The sequence below is a fragment of the Geotrypetes seraphini genome, chromosome 7 (assembly GCF_902459505.1).
Source record: "Geotrypetes seraphini chromosome 7, aGeoSer1.1, whole genome shotgun sequence".
NCBI lineage: Eukaryota > Metazoa > Chordata > Amphibia > Gymnophiona > Dermophiidae > Geotrypetes > Geotrypetes seraphini.
This window is the reverse complement of record NC_047090.1, coordinates 153,842,992-153,857,618: the sequence shown is the minus strand read 5'-3', so window position 1 is coordinate 153,857,618 and position 14,627 is coordinate 153,842,992. Positions and strand designations below refer to the sequence as shown.

General features: G+C 43.9%; 1 protein-coding gene across 5 annotated transcripts in view; it reads left to right on the top strand.

Moving 5' to 3' along the window:
* Nucleotides 1-209: 209 nt before the first annotated feature.
* The window catches only part of CEP170B (centrosomal protein 170B), a 162,640-nt gene continuing 148,222 nt past the window's right edge, over nt 210-14,627 (top strand). For 2 of the 5 annotated variants that reach the window (XM_033951232.1, XM_033951233.1), the window contains exon 1: nt 211-452. The gene's annotated coding sequence lies outside the window, so the exon portion shown is untranslated. Of the gene's footprint in view, nt 453-3,053; nt 3,338-14,627 lie in introns of all 5 variants that reach the window. The other 3 variants (XM_033951230.1, XM_033951231.1, XM_033951229.1) reach the window with 3 other exon arrangements.

The window sequence follows — 14,627 nt, the reverse complement described above, 5'->3', positions numbered from 1 at the left end:
TGATAGTCTGAAAACATTTCGCTCCAGTAATCCACGCAGCGAAGATTCATTCCTCTTATCACGGAATGTACAAAGCGAAGCCATTTAAACGCGCCGGTGCTTCCACAAGCAGAAGGAGAAAGGATATCATGTGGTCGGAGGCGGCGGCAACTGTAACCCCGCAGCTTCCGCCACATCGTGCTCGCGTTCCCCGGCTCTCAATTACCTCTTCTCCCACCTGTAGCTCGTGCGCCGCCCCTCCGGAGTTTCGGTGGGTGGGGAGGCGGTGACGTCAGGAGTGGGCGGAGCGCGAGGGGAGAGGCGCTCACCTGCCCGACAGCGCATCCTCCCCTTTCCCCTCCCCTTCTGTGCTTCGGCTTACGCAGTGCCGGAACCCGGGAGCCCTCGCAGAGGTGAGAAGCTGCTGGAACAGCGCGCGCTGCGCCGCTCCGCTGCGGTGCAAACCGGCACAGGTAGGCTGCAGAGACCGAAGCCGGGAGGGGAGGGAGTAGGCTGCAGGCAGGAAACAGCTTGAGGTTCGGGGCTCGGCCTGCGGCTTCGGGCCGCGCACCTGAAGTGGGGGGCGATGGCTGACAGGCCTGTGCCGGGAAAGCCGCTGGTGGGATAAAGCTCGAGGCACGGATCGGGGGGGGGGTCTGACCTACGGATCTCGGTCCAATCGGTGCACGGAGAGTCCTTCCTGCATGTCTTTGGGGGAAAGGGTGTTCCTGGATCCTGCTGGCCCTCACTCGACCACTACTAGCCTTAGGTACTGCGTGCAGAATGCCCCGGCTTCTCTGGCACTGTGCTGAGCTCCGATCATTTCCTCCGCAATCCTCCGCTGATCCCTGTCTGTCTCTCGGCCTTCATGCCTCTCGGCTCATCCCCGCCCACTTCAAAGCTAAACATGTCGCTCGCACTGTTGCCTAAATATATATTCATTTGCTTTTTGTTGTGTGGATGACTTAATGCTAGTGAGCTCGTTTCGGAGGAAATGCAATCCAATCTAAAAGGAAGAACATCTATAAGTGATCTGATTTTTTTTTTCTGCCTGCTATGGATTGATTGGGCAAGTAGATCTGGGAAATGATTGTGGACTGACAGCAGGAAAAAAAAAAAAAAAAAAAAAGAACATGGTAGCTAATAATTGACGTTTTGGTTCAGGGCCTTTTGTGGGTTTAATGATCGGGAGATATTTCTGATGGTGTGTATGGTATGAATGCATGCTGGTTGGTAACCATCTATTAATATTCCAAGCGAAGCAGCTAATCAGCATATGTCTGTCGCATGTTGCCGACGCTTGAAAACTGCTGGTCTGTAGTGTCTGCTGGCAGTGGAGTCCATCTGCCTCTGCATAGTAAATTTAGCTGCGGAGGCGGCTGTTTCTGTTTTTTGTCCAAGATAAACGTTTTGGAGTGTTTACTCCCTGCTTCCTAGCAGCAGATGCTAAACTGGTCCTTTCCCTCACTCAGTGGTGTAGGGTAGTTTTGGTTGAGTTTAGCTTGGAAGAGCTTGTGATGTTGCCATTTCTCACTGGTAGAGCTGCTTGCTGCCTCTGCACCCAGAGGTTGTGAGATCAGATCCCAAGTGCTGCTCCTTGTGATCCTAGGCAAGTCACTTAATCCTCCAGTGCTCACAGCTTTGAGTGCCAAAGCAACAAAGAGGTGGTATACGAATCCCCATAGCCTTCCCCTTCCCTTCTTGCACTTTTCATTACCCAAAAAAGGCTGTGGAACAAACCAATGCTAGAATGCAGATTCCTGTTTCTGCCAGTTTTATAGGTGTCTCATTCATACGAATTTGATAGAGATGGAAATTCCAGCTTAGTGCTTCCTTGTTCCTACAAGTGCAGACAAAACAAAACTGCAGATCTGTACAAGACGTAGGCAAAATTTTATTGTGACAAAATAAATATATGTAAACCCTTTTACCAATCAAGGGACCCGACACGGTCCGTGTTTCGGACAAACCTTCGTCAAGGGTCCTATTAGGTGCAGTGCATACTGCTTAGACTTGATCAGCAGGGTGACAATTCTCTTTCTGTGGCAGATCATTCATGCTTACATAAGGTACATAAGTAATGCTCTAGTGAGGCAGACCAGAAGTCCATCAAGCCCAGTACCCTGTTTCCAACTGTGGCCAATCCAGGTCACAAGTATCTGGAGAGATCCCAAAATAAAAACCAGATTTTATGCTGCTTATCCCAGGAATAAGCAGTAGATTTTCCCATCTTAATAATGGCTTTTGCACTTTTCTTTTAGGAATTTGTCCATGCCATTTTTTTAAACCCTGCCGAGTTAACTGCTTTTACTACATTCTCATTTATTTCCCTCTTTCTCTTTCTTTGATCGGGTCACTTGAGAGGTTGAGCATAGTAGACTAGAGACTTTCTTGTTCAAATTGGGGATTACATCAAGGAGGAGTTATTTGGATTGGGAACATCTGGAAGAAGTAGGAAAGTAGTAAGGACAACAAACCATTTTGTAAGAAAAGTAAGAGGAAAAGAAGACTGCTTTGGGTCTCAAAATCAGTACCTGAGAAAGTAAGGAAAAAGAGGTTGCCTTCATAAACGATAAAAGTTTGCAGAAAGGATAAGGAATTAGGGTTTATATACCGCCCTTTTCTAGTTATACAGCCACACTCAAAGCGGTTTACATACAGGTACTTTAAGCATTTTTCCTATCTGTCCTGGTGGGGCTCCCAAGCTATCTAATTTACCTGGGGCAGTGGAGGATTAAGTGACTTGCCCAGGGAGCAGAGCAGGGTTTGAACGCACAACCCTCGGGGTGCTGAAGCTGTAGCTCCAACCACTGCACCTTACAAGATAGGCAAGAATATCTGGAAAAAGTTAAGAGGCGCTGGTCAGGTAGTCAGGAAAGCAAAGATATAAATGGAAGAAAAAAATATCCAACATAGTAAAATAGATGGCAAGACATTTTTTTTTAGATATTTTAGTGATAAGAGGCAGTACAAAAGTGACATTGTGAGACTCAAAGGTGAAGAGGAGGAATATGTAGAAGCTGATAAAGATGAGGCTGGATTGCTTAACAAATATTTCTGTTCTATGTTAACAGCTAAGCGTCGGAAGCAGAAGACAAATGCAAATAGGGATGGAAGTGTGATAGACCCTGAACAATTTTCAAAGGACTGTGTTCATGGGGAGCTAGCTGAACTAAAGATAGTCAAAGCGATGGAGGCTGGATGGAGTATATCCAAGGGTATCGAAGGAACTTAAGGAAGTTCTGACGGCTCTGCTGGTTGACCTTTTCAGTGCTTCTTTAGAGTTGGGAGTCCTTCTCTGGTGGACCGGAGAAGGCCGGGTTTGGTCCCTCCCCACAAAAGTGGAATTAAGGAAGAGGTAAGGAACTACAGGCCATTAAGTCTGACTTCTTTGGTAAGTAAATTAATGGAAACGCTTTTAAAACGGAGAAAAGTGGAGTTTCTGAAATCCAGTGCAGTGGATTATAGGACCTGAGGCAACATGGATTCACTAGAGAAAGATCTTGTCAGACAAATCTGTTCAATTTCTTTGACTGGGTGACCAGAGAATTGGATAGAAGGAGAGTGTTAGATGTGGTGTATTTAGATTTTAGCAAAGCCTTTGACATTGCTCCACACAGATGTCTAATAAATAAATTGAGTGCCCTAGATGTGGGTCCCAAAGCGATGGACTGGTTGAGTGGAAGACAACAGAGGGTAGTGGTCAATGGAGATCATTCTGAGGAAAGGGATGTTACCAGTGGTCTGCCTCAAGATTCGGTTTTTGGGCCTGTTTTTTAAAAACATTTTTGTAAGCAATATTGCTGAAGGGCTGTCTGGTAAGATTTGCCTCTTTACAGAAGATACCAAAATCTGCAATAGAGTAGACACCCTGATAGTGTGAATAACATGAGGATGAACCTAGCAAAGCTTGAGGAATGGTCTGGAATTTGGCAGCTAAGATTTACTAATCTTAACAAACCACAGGATACTCAATTGGTTGGTCGTCTGAGCACTTCACAATAAATATTTGAGTTGAAAGTTGATTGAATAAGTTATACCACTGAGTATCCTGCGGTTTGTTAAGGTTGTTATATACTGCACAGGAATATTTATTAAGTGTGCTCTCAGCTTTAATTTGAAGCTAAGATTTAATGTCAAGAAATGCAAGGTCATGCATTTGAGCTGTAAAAACCGGAGGGCATAGTAAGGTTTAGGAGGTGAAGCACTTTTGTGGACGAAAGAGGAGCAGGACTTAAGAGTGATAGTATTGGATGATCTGAAGATGGCCAAACAGGCTGAAAAGGTGATGGCAAAAGCTAAAAGGATGCTTGGGTACATAAGGAGAGTACCTGGCCAAAACCCAAGTGTGGGGTGAAGGGTTGCAAGACAGGGAAGAGGGTGAGAGAAGGGGGAATTGATGGTACAATGTGCGGATAGAGCAGATGGGAAATGGATACTGGTGGTCAGTGGTGTAAATGCTGCTTGAGCAGGCCTTTGCTGTGCAGAAGCTATGCTTGGCTGAACGGTCTCCCAAAATCTGCATTCAAATAAATTAGTTGTTCCTCCCAAACCCTGAGAACCAGAGAAGCCCAGTAAGGGCAATTCTATATATAAGCAAGGTACTAATGTTTACATGTGTTATGCACATAAATGTTTAGAATACTGGCAGATATGTGCGTGGTATATACACATACAAGTGCATATGCTAATATTCTACCTAGGCAGGCATTTACAGACTAGTTCTTATCTTGCATGTACGTATTTGTGAGGCAGCGTACGCAAGGGCATGGCGGGATTCCCTTTTATATTACATTATGTTAATCAGATTTTCTATTCCGCCTTTACCTATTTAGTTCAAGGTCAGATTACATTACAGGAGGTTGGGTCAGTTATCCAAGCATTCTCAGTAGAGTTGCTAGTTCAGAACTTAACAGAATCCTGCTACACTTGTCCCTGCCACGTTTAAACATTTACATCAGCTGTATGGATGGCTCAATTGCTGGTTTCTAGATGTTAGGTGTGCTAATTCTGGGGTATGCTTGTGTTCTATTAACACGTGGCCTTGGGGGCACCAAAATCAAAGTGCTCAGTTATAGAATTACCTTACCTCCATGTGTCCTGCTGCTGGCCAAGTCTTGTGGTTTAGCAGTTCATGGGCTGGTAGCAGGAGGTGATGCACTTATGGTAAACTCCGTCTGCTGGGGCAAAGCGGATTATAGGATTTCCTGAAGCTTTTGCTGGCACTGTTCACCACACCCATACAGTATCTAGGGCACTTCCTCTGTGCCAGGTCTGTTTTGATGCCATAGAGGAATTAAAAATGATCGGCTCTATTGCCACTCTTGAACTCCATTCACTAAATATCCTCACTCATTCTTTGGTGATATCTCATCTTGACTATTATAATTCCCTATACTAAGGGGTTACTAATAAGGAGATAAGACTCCAATTAATCCAAAATATTGCCATCAAAATCATCTACAAGAAAAAAATGTTTGATCATGTCACACTATTTCAATCCGCCCATTGGCTTCTCGTCACCCATCAAATAACATACAAAATCCTCCTTACTTTTTAAAGCAAGATCAGAATGTACACCAGCATTCATTGGCTGGCTGCTCATACCTTATTCCCCTTCAAGATCACTTTATTCGACTGAACCAAATTTTCTTTCAGTCCCTCTGATTCTTCATATATTCTATGACACAACTCTGAAAACAATTTTCTCAGTTATGGCTCCCGGACTTTGGAACGCCCTCTCCCCATTACCTTAGGAAAGAAGACAACTTGACAAACTTTAAATCCAACTTTAAGACATTTTTGTATAAAGATGCCTTCATCACTTAATTCTATCAATCAAAATTTTATGCCACTGTGTCACACCCTTTGCTTTTAATAGAAAATTATTGTAACCAGTTTCTCCTCCCTTCTTCTTGTACCACATCTCTGTACATTGTCAGTATCTGTTTGGCCCTCTGTATAATTTGATTTTAATCATATTTTTTATTTGCTTTTAAATCTATATGTATGTACACCACCTAGACCGCTAGATAGGCGGTATATCAAGATAAAAATAAACTTGAATTGTGCTGAACAGTGACAAGCAGAGACTCGGGGACTTAACTTGTGCATCAAGGAGTGGTGAGTTCCCCTTTTTCGCAGCAAGCCTATTAGCCTCTCCATGAGAAGATAGAACTAGATCCATAGATATCAAGTTCTCTGTCTGATAGGAAGTGGGAGGTGCAGAATAAGGCAGGACTCCCTGAGCTATCTGCAGATCCCTTCTCCATTTCCCCTGCTATAGGGGCTCACAATGTAATTTTGCTTGGGAGCCCTGATTTTGAGCGTATACAACTGTGGTGGTGGTGTTTCCGTCAGGATTTCTGGAGTCTTTAAGCCCTTGTTTTTGTGTGGGTAGGATGAACTGTTGAGGGCCACTGAACCCCTGTTGTCGTTTCTCTTGAGCTCCTTCTCTACCTCTTTCACCCCTTCCTCTCTCTATGCTATGGTTAACAGTTGGACCCCAATGTTCAATGTCAGTAAGACTCATTAAAGCAGTCTTAACTGGCATGAAAACTCTCTTCCCAATGTTCATAAGGGTTCTCCGTGGCTGCTACTGATCGATTTTTAGGGGATTTCTGATTTGCGACTTCCCCTGTACCAGAGCTGGCAGGGGAAGCTGCATTTCAGCTGAGCTAGCAGCCATTGCTCTCTTGCCAGTTCTGCTGATTGCTTTTCTGAGCAGGCGCCAGGCACAGTTCCTTCCCTCTTTTACGGGGCTGCTCTGAATAAATAGTATGCATATGATTTGCATGCTATTTGTTTGTGCATAACCTTGTAAAAGAAAATCGCTCTCAAGACAGTATTTTTTATACGCTGTACATCCTGCTCTTGGTCGGGATCCTGCACTGGAGAGAGAAAATCCTAATGGTGAGTGGTGTATTTTTAATACTTTAAGCGAGGCATTTTCAACCCAGTCCTCGGGACACACCCAGTCAGTTGGGTTTTTAGGATCTTTAAAATGAATATGCATGAGATAGATTTGCACACAGTGGAGGCAATACATGCAAATCTGTCATGCATATTCATCGTGGGTATTCTGAAAACCTGACTGGCTCTAAGGACTGGGTAGAGAACTCCTGGTAAAGACAGACGCAATGATCTAGAGAAGTCCGCTAAAATGATGCAAATTCTGCAGCAAAAGCCTTATATAATGATGCTCCAGGATCCAATCACATACAAAGTAGAGGAACTAGGGAGGCAGTATGATAGAGAGATTTAAATTCCTCAAAGGTGTGAATACCTGCCATGCTGAATGTACGTAACTTGCCTTGAGCTTAAACTGAACAAGGCGTGATCCAAAATCCACATAAAGAAAGAAAGACAACAAACAGAAGAGTCCACCATTTCTTACTGGAAAGGAGGTCATTTCTTACTGGAAATGAGGTCATTTTTTACTGGAAATGAGGTCATGATAACAAGACTCATAAGGTTGAGACAAGTGAGGAACTTCAGAAAATATTTCACAGAAAGGGTGGAGACGGGGTGAAGGCAAGGGCAGTAACTGGTGTGAGAAGGTGTGAGCTAAGCAAAGAAGATCCTTAATTGTGAAGAAGGGAAGTCGGAAATGAACTCTATTCCCTGGCACTAGAAAATGAAGCAAAGTGGAAAGTCGAGAATGACTGTATGGTGTTAATCCGCCATTGTGTTCTGTCCCTTCTGGGGAAATAGTCTAGGGTCCTGAAGGATCTTTGTGCCTGCCTATGAAGGGTGTGGGGAGACAATGTAATAAATATGGGCGCCCCTGGTTTTATGTATAAAAGAAGTTCCCAGTCCTCCATATGGATAGGCCAAGCCTGTTTAAGCAGGAATTCAGACTAAAAGCAGTCATTGTATTCACAATCTTGAAGTTCCAAAGATTCTTAGATTACATTACATTACAGATTTCTATTCCGCCATTACCTTTCAGTTCAAAGCGGATTACAAAAAGAGTTATGGAAGAAGGGTTACAACGTTAGATCAGAGAAGGTTTCCAAGAGAGGGAAAAGTAGGATCTGGGGTTAGGGAGGGGATGGTAAGAGGGGGGGTTAAGCTTTATCATGGTATTAAGCTTTATTAAGGGATTTCTTGAAGAGTATAGTTTTTATTTCCTTTCTGAACATCTTGCCTTGAGCTTAAACTGAACAAGGCGTGATCCAAAATTCACATAAAGAAAGAAAGACAACAAACAGAAGAGTCCACCATTTCTTACTGGAAAGGAGGTCATTTTTTACTGGATATGTAATTGTTATTAGTTGAAGAGGTTTAGAGGATAAGCTTTGTATAATGTCACACTAATTATTATTGCTAGAACTTTAAGAATATATCAACCGACTTGCACTTATAGAGGAAGTCACTGCTTGCCTTGGCATCAGTAGCATGGAATATTGCTAATATTTGAGTTTTTGCCAGGTATTTGTGACCTGGATTGGCCACTTTGGAACCAAGATACTGGGCTAGATGGACCATTGATCTGACCCAGTATGGCTTTTTTTATGTTCTTTTGTTCACTTTGTGTTCCGGAGACAAATTTTTGCTTGATGTTCTTTTCTTTTGTCATATCAGATTGAGTAAGTACCGCTCACCTGTGTTCTATGTTGAAGGTGCCAGATTATGAAATAACTTGCCATCTGAATTATGAAATATGAAGGGTAAATCAAAAAGTAAAGGCAAAATACATTGAACGACTTTAATAGAAGTAACTCTGAGCAATTGAACTTTTCCACATAGTCATAGTAACATAGTAGATGACGGCAGAAAAAGACCCGAATGGTCCATCCAGTCTGCCCAACCTGATTCAATTTAAATTTTTTTTTTTTTTTCTTCTTAGCTATTTCTGGGCGAGAATCCAAAGCTTTACCCGGTACTGTGCTTGGGTTCCAACTGCCGAAATCTCTGTTAAGACCTACTCCAGCCCATCTACACCCTCCCAGCCATTGAAGCCCTCCCCAGCCCATCCTCCACCAAACGGCCATATACAGACACAGACCGTGCAAGTCTGCCCAGTACTGGCCTTAGATCAATATTTAATATTATTTTCTGATTCTAAATCCTCTGTGTTCATCCCACGCTTCTTTGAACTCAGTCACAGTTTTACTCTCCACCACCTCTCTCGGGAGCGCATTCCAGGCATCCACCACCCTCTCCGTAAAGTAGAATTTCCTAACATTGCCCCTGAATCTACCACCCCTCAACCTCAAATTATGTCCTCTGGTTTTACCATTTTCCTTTCTCTGGAAAAGATTTTGTTCTATGTTAATACCCTTTCGTTGTATTGTTCAACAAAACTTTTGCATTCCTGCAGAGAAGAAATATTTTTGCTGATCCCGAAGCCAGGAGAGCACCGCTTCCTTTACTTCATCATGCTTTGTCTTTTGTTCTCTGGGTCACAGTGATGCGCCCGTGTCTTGTCGCCAGTGATAGTTCTCCCCAGAATACTCGGATCTTCTTGGATCTTCTTCATACTGGGTTCATAGACAACGGCGCGAAAGACAAAAGCGTGCGCCACCGCACCGCTCTAAATTACAGTTTTTAGGGGCTCCGACGGGGGGTTTTGTTGGGGAACCCCCCCAGTTTACTTAATAGACATCGCGCCGGCGTTGTGGGGGGTTTGGGGGGTTGTAACCCTCCACATTTTACTGTAAACTGAACTTTTTCCCTAAAAACAGGGAAAAGTGAAGTTTTCAGTAAAATGTGGGGGGTTACAACCCCCCACAACGTGGCGCGATGTCACGCCCCCCCCGTCGGAGCACTAAAAACAGTAATTTAGAGTGGTGTGGCGGCGCGCGCTGCGCTCAATTGTCTGAGCGCACCTTTGTCCCGGCGCGCTTTTGACCTGACACTTCATACTGTCTCAGGAACTGGGTTGCAACCTCCACACACTGTTGCTTGTGCAGATCAGTAAGCTGTTTGGGAACACATTGTGTGCAGACTTTCCTGTATCCCAAGTCATCATGCATTATGGCAAATGCAGATTCATACCTGATATCCAAATTTTCAGCCAATTGAGACACCGTTATCTGTTGGTCTTCTCTAATCAAGGCATCTGCCCTGTCAGTGTGCTCTTATGTGAGCGATGTTGATGGGTGACCAGAACGTCCTTCGTCGGTTACAACTGATCTTCCTGCTTTAAACCTTTTTACCCACTCGTAAACCTTTCATTGATTCATGGTGCTGTGTCTATACTGAGCCAATATCCGACAGTGAATTTCCACGCGTTTCACTCTCTCTGCCCAAAGTAAGTGCACTACTGTATGTTGTTCTTAAATGGTGCAATCTTGCAATGGAGCGTCCGTGTTTCTGACCTCCTGGCTGCCACACGACTAAAGGCCGAGTGCTGCACTGTGTATGGATGAACTATCCAACAGGCAATGTACGAGTACGTATGTTGCATTTTGCTAGCTCTGTTCCAGTTATCTTTTTTTTAAAATTATTATTATTTATTTATAATTTTATACATTATTCCCAAGCATAAACATCTTGTACAGTAAGATTGTTTTGAATACAAATAAAGAAAAAGAAAACAAATTACAATACAATATAGAAGATATTAAATATCATAACAGCTTCTCCTTATAAAGACAATCTCTAGTCCACAATAATTGGATCCTAGACTTCAATAGGGTAAAATAAAACAAAAAGATCATAAGATTAATCTTATACTTAAGAAAATCTAAATGGATGAAATCGCGGGGAGCTAATCATGTATTTCTGTTGTTACTTCCATTTTTTCACCTTTCTCCAGACGTTTCAATGCCACAAATTTGGTTAGGTGTGTCGGATCAAAGAAAACATATTTATCAGGACCATAATGAACAATACATTTGCAAGGAAATCTAAGGAAAAATTTCCCTCCCACTGAAATTACACCAGGTTTTAATAACAAAAACTGCTTTCTTCGTTTTTGAGTCTCTTTGGTAACATCAGAAAAAATTTGTACTTTCTGACCCAGGAACTCTTTAGTTCTATTTTTAAAGAACATTTTCATAATCCAGTTCTTATCTGGCATCAATACAACTGTTACCAGTAATGTCGCAGGTTTAACTAATTCTTTCATTGAACTTTCCAATAATGTAGTAATATCCAATTTTGATTCCTGTTGTTCCTCGTTGATCAATTGCTGATCCAATTTTCTATCAGGCAGATAAAATACTTGTGTAAATGGTGGAATTAATTCTTCTGAAACTGAGAAAATCTCCAAGAAGTATTTTTTTAACATTTCCCTAGGAGACATAGAAGATATCCTGGGGAAATTTAGGAACCACAAATTATTGGCTCGTTGGCCATTTTCAATCATTTCCAGTTTCATCCTGATATTTGTACTATCTCTAATCATAGTTTATCCCAGGACAAGCAGGCAGCATATTCCCACACATGGGTGACGTCACCGACAGAGCCCCGCAGCGGACAGCCTCGAAAGCAAACTTGCTTGAAGATCTCGATCTTTCGAGGACTGCACCGCGCATGCGCGCGTGCCTTCCCGCCCGAACTAGGGGGCGCATCTCCTGAGAGGATCCTCAGTTCGTTTAATTCCGTGGAGACAAGAAGACACGTTTTTCTTCAGCTCTGCAGCACTTTTGCCTTCTCTTCACCGCGGCTGTTTCTTTTTTTTCACAAAGATCGGTCGCTGTGCTTTAATTTATTTCTCCTTTTTCAAAACTAAAAAAAAATAAAAAATTTTTATTTTATACTTGTCCGGCCGGTGAGCCTTGGGCCTAGGCCCAATTGCTCCTTCCGTTTGACACGGACTTTATTTTTTCTATGTCCCGGCCTCTCACCGGGTTTAAACGTTGTTGTCAGTGTAATCGTGTGATTTCGGTCACCGATCCCCACTGTCGCTGCCTTCAGTGCTTGGGTCCTTCCCATTCACCAGAAGATTGCCATCGTTGCTTCACTCTTACTCCACGGGCTTTTCGACGCAGGTGCGCCCAATTTTTTCAACTCTTCGGAGACATGGAGCAACCTTCGGATTCGACTTCGACCTCGGCGGCTGCCCCAGTATCGAAGGCTTCGACTCCGACATCATCGACGACCACGGTCTCAAAGGCTTCGACCCAAGTTCCGGCTGGAGCTTCGATCTCGAAGGCCTCGACCTTGCCTGCTTCGGTTCCCTCGAAGACGGTGTCCTCGATGAAATCTGCTATGGGGGGTAAGTCTCCGGGTTCTCTTTCAGGTACCGTACCCAAGAAGCCACCAGAGACCTCTGCACGTCCATCTTCCAAGAGTACCTCTAAGACAAGGGAATACTCACCTTCGAGGTCGCCCTCTTCGGAGCGTAATGCTGCACCTACGAGATCAGAACCTTCTGTCTCGGTGCCGATGCTGGAAGACATGCTCAAATCTATACTGACCACTCAGATTTCCTCTTTAGTGGCTCAATTGGTCCCGTCCTCGACCTTGCCTCGGGTGGATCAGCCTGTCACCCAACCGGAGCATCCAGTATCTCGAGGCCGATCCCGGACACCGAAGAGAATACCTTCATCTGATTCTTCTCCGGACTCACCTCCTTCGAAGCACCGATCGAAGCCTTCGAGACATAGTGCTTCTAAGCTTCGGAGAGAGTCTTCAGCTTTGGACACCGAGACTTCTCTTCCCCTTTCTTTGAAGTCAAAGCACAGATCTCAACACCATCGAGCATCGACTCGAAGTCCTTCTCAACCGAAGACTCCTTCATCGAAACCAGCTCGTCGAGACACTTCACCTCAGACCTCGACTCATTCAGTACCACGTACACCTGGTACTTCTCCATCCAGGAGCCTTAAGAGGAAACATTCTCTTACTCCACCTCACAGTGCAGCTTCTTCAGTGACTCTACGCCTTGAATCGGAACCACTGACATCATATTCCAGAGAGGCTTCTCCTTCATACTCAGCACTCCCTAGATCTCGCAGTGTGTCTCCTGAGGAAGCATCTGATTCCAAATCCATTTCATTTGCCAAATTTATTTTTGATATGGTACAAGCTCTCAAACTAGATCTTCATTCTGATTCCAAATATACTCCTGAATATTTGGCAGATATGGAGCTTCCTCATCCACCTAAAGAGTCACTACGTTTACCCATGACTCCTGTTCTCAAACAAACCTTTGCTCGTAACATGGAGACCCCTTATTCCATCACTGCCATTCCTTCTAAATTGGAATCTCGCTATAGAACAGTTCCATGTAAGGGTTATGAAAAATCTCAACTTTCTCATCAATCCCTGGTAGTGGAATCATCTTTAAAGAAAGCACATCCTTCTAAAATCTACGCTTCAGTTCCTCCAGGCAGAGAAGGTCGTACCATGGATAAGTTTGGTCGCCGTTTATACCAGAACTCTATGATGGCAAATAGAGTTCTTAATTATAGCTACATTTTCACTTCTTACTTCAACCATTTTCTGAAGATTTTATCATCTTTTTACCCGGATATTTCCACAACTCTACTTTCAGAATTCAAACTCATCCTCAAGACTCTCTCTCAATTACGACTCTTCATGTTACAAGCCTCATATGATGCTTTTGAACTCTCCTCTCGAGTATCTGCTTTTGCAGTAGCCATGCGTCGTTTAGCATGGTTACGGATTGTTGACATGGATCCCAATCTTCAAGATCGATTGGCGAATCTACCTTGTCAGGGTAACGAATTGTTCGATGACTCTATTGAAGCAGCTACCAAGCGTCTCTCAGAACATGAACGCTCTTTTGCTTCCCTCATTCGACCAAAACCCAAACCTGCACCAACTAGAGGTTTTAAACAGACTCCACGTCGTTATCCTCAGAAAACGACTCCTGCTTTTTCCAGGCCTCCTCCTCGTCCTCCTCCTCAACAACAGCGTCAGCAAAAATCTCAGACTCTTGCTGCCACCAAACCAGCTCAGTCTTTTTGACAGTCTCAGCCTGAGCATTCCAATTTCTCTATTTCCAAATTCTCCCCTCTCCATAGGGGGTCGTCTGTCCACATTTTATCACCAGTGGGAGCTCATTACATCAGATCTCTGGGTGCTTTCCATCCTACGAGAGGGATACTCTCTTCGGTTGCAGCAGGTGCCTCCAGATCGCCATCCAAGAGAGTGTCCTTCCGATCAGTCGCACCTTCCCCTTCTTCTTCAAGAAGCTCAGGCTCTGCTTCGCCTGCGAGCTGTGGAGGAAGTTCCTCTTCCACAAAGGAACTTGGGATTCTACTCCCGTTATTTTCTGGTTCCCAAAAAGACGGGGGATTTACAACAGATCCTGGATCTCAGAGCTCTCAACAAATATCTAGTCAAAGAGAAATTTCGAATGCTCACTCTGCCAACTTTATATTCCTTAATGGATCAAGGGGATTGGATGTGTTCCCTCGATCTCAAAGAGGCGTATACTCATATCCCTATTCATCCAGCATTTCGCAAGTATCTCAGATTTCAAGTAGGAAGCCTTCATCTGCAGTACCGAGTTCTCCCCTTCGGGTTGGCTTCTTCTCCCAGAGTTTTCACAAAATGTCTCGTGGTGGTGGCTGCAGCTCTTCGCAACCAGGGTCTCCAAGTATTTCCATACCTCGACGACTGGCTCATCAAAGCTCCTTCTTTTTCAGGGGTTATTGCAGCGACCCAACAGACTATTCTTTTTCTACAAAGTTTGGGATTTCACATCAACTTTCCCAAATCTCAGT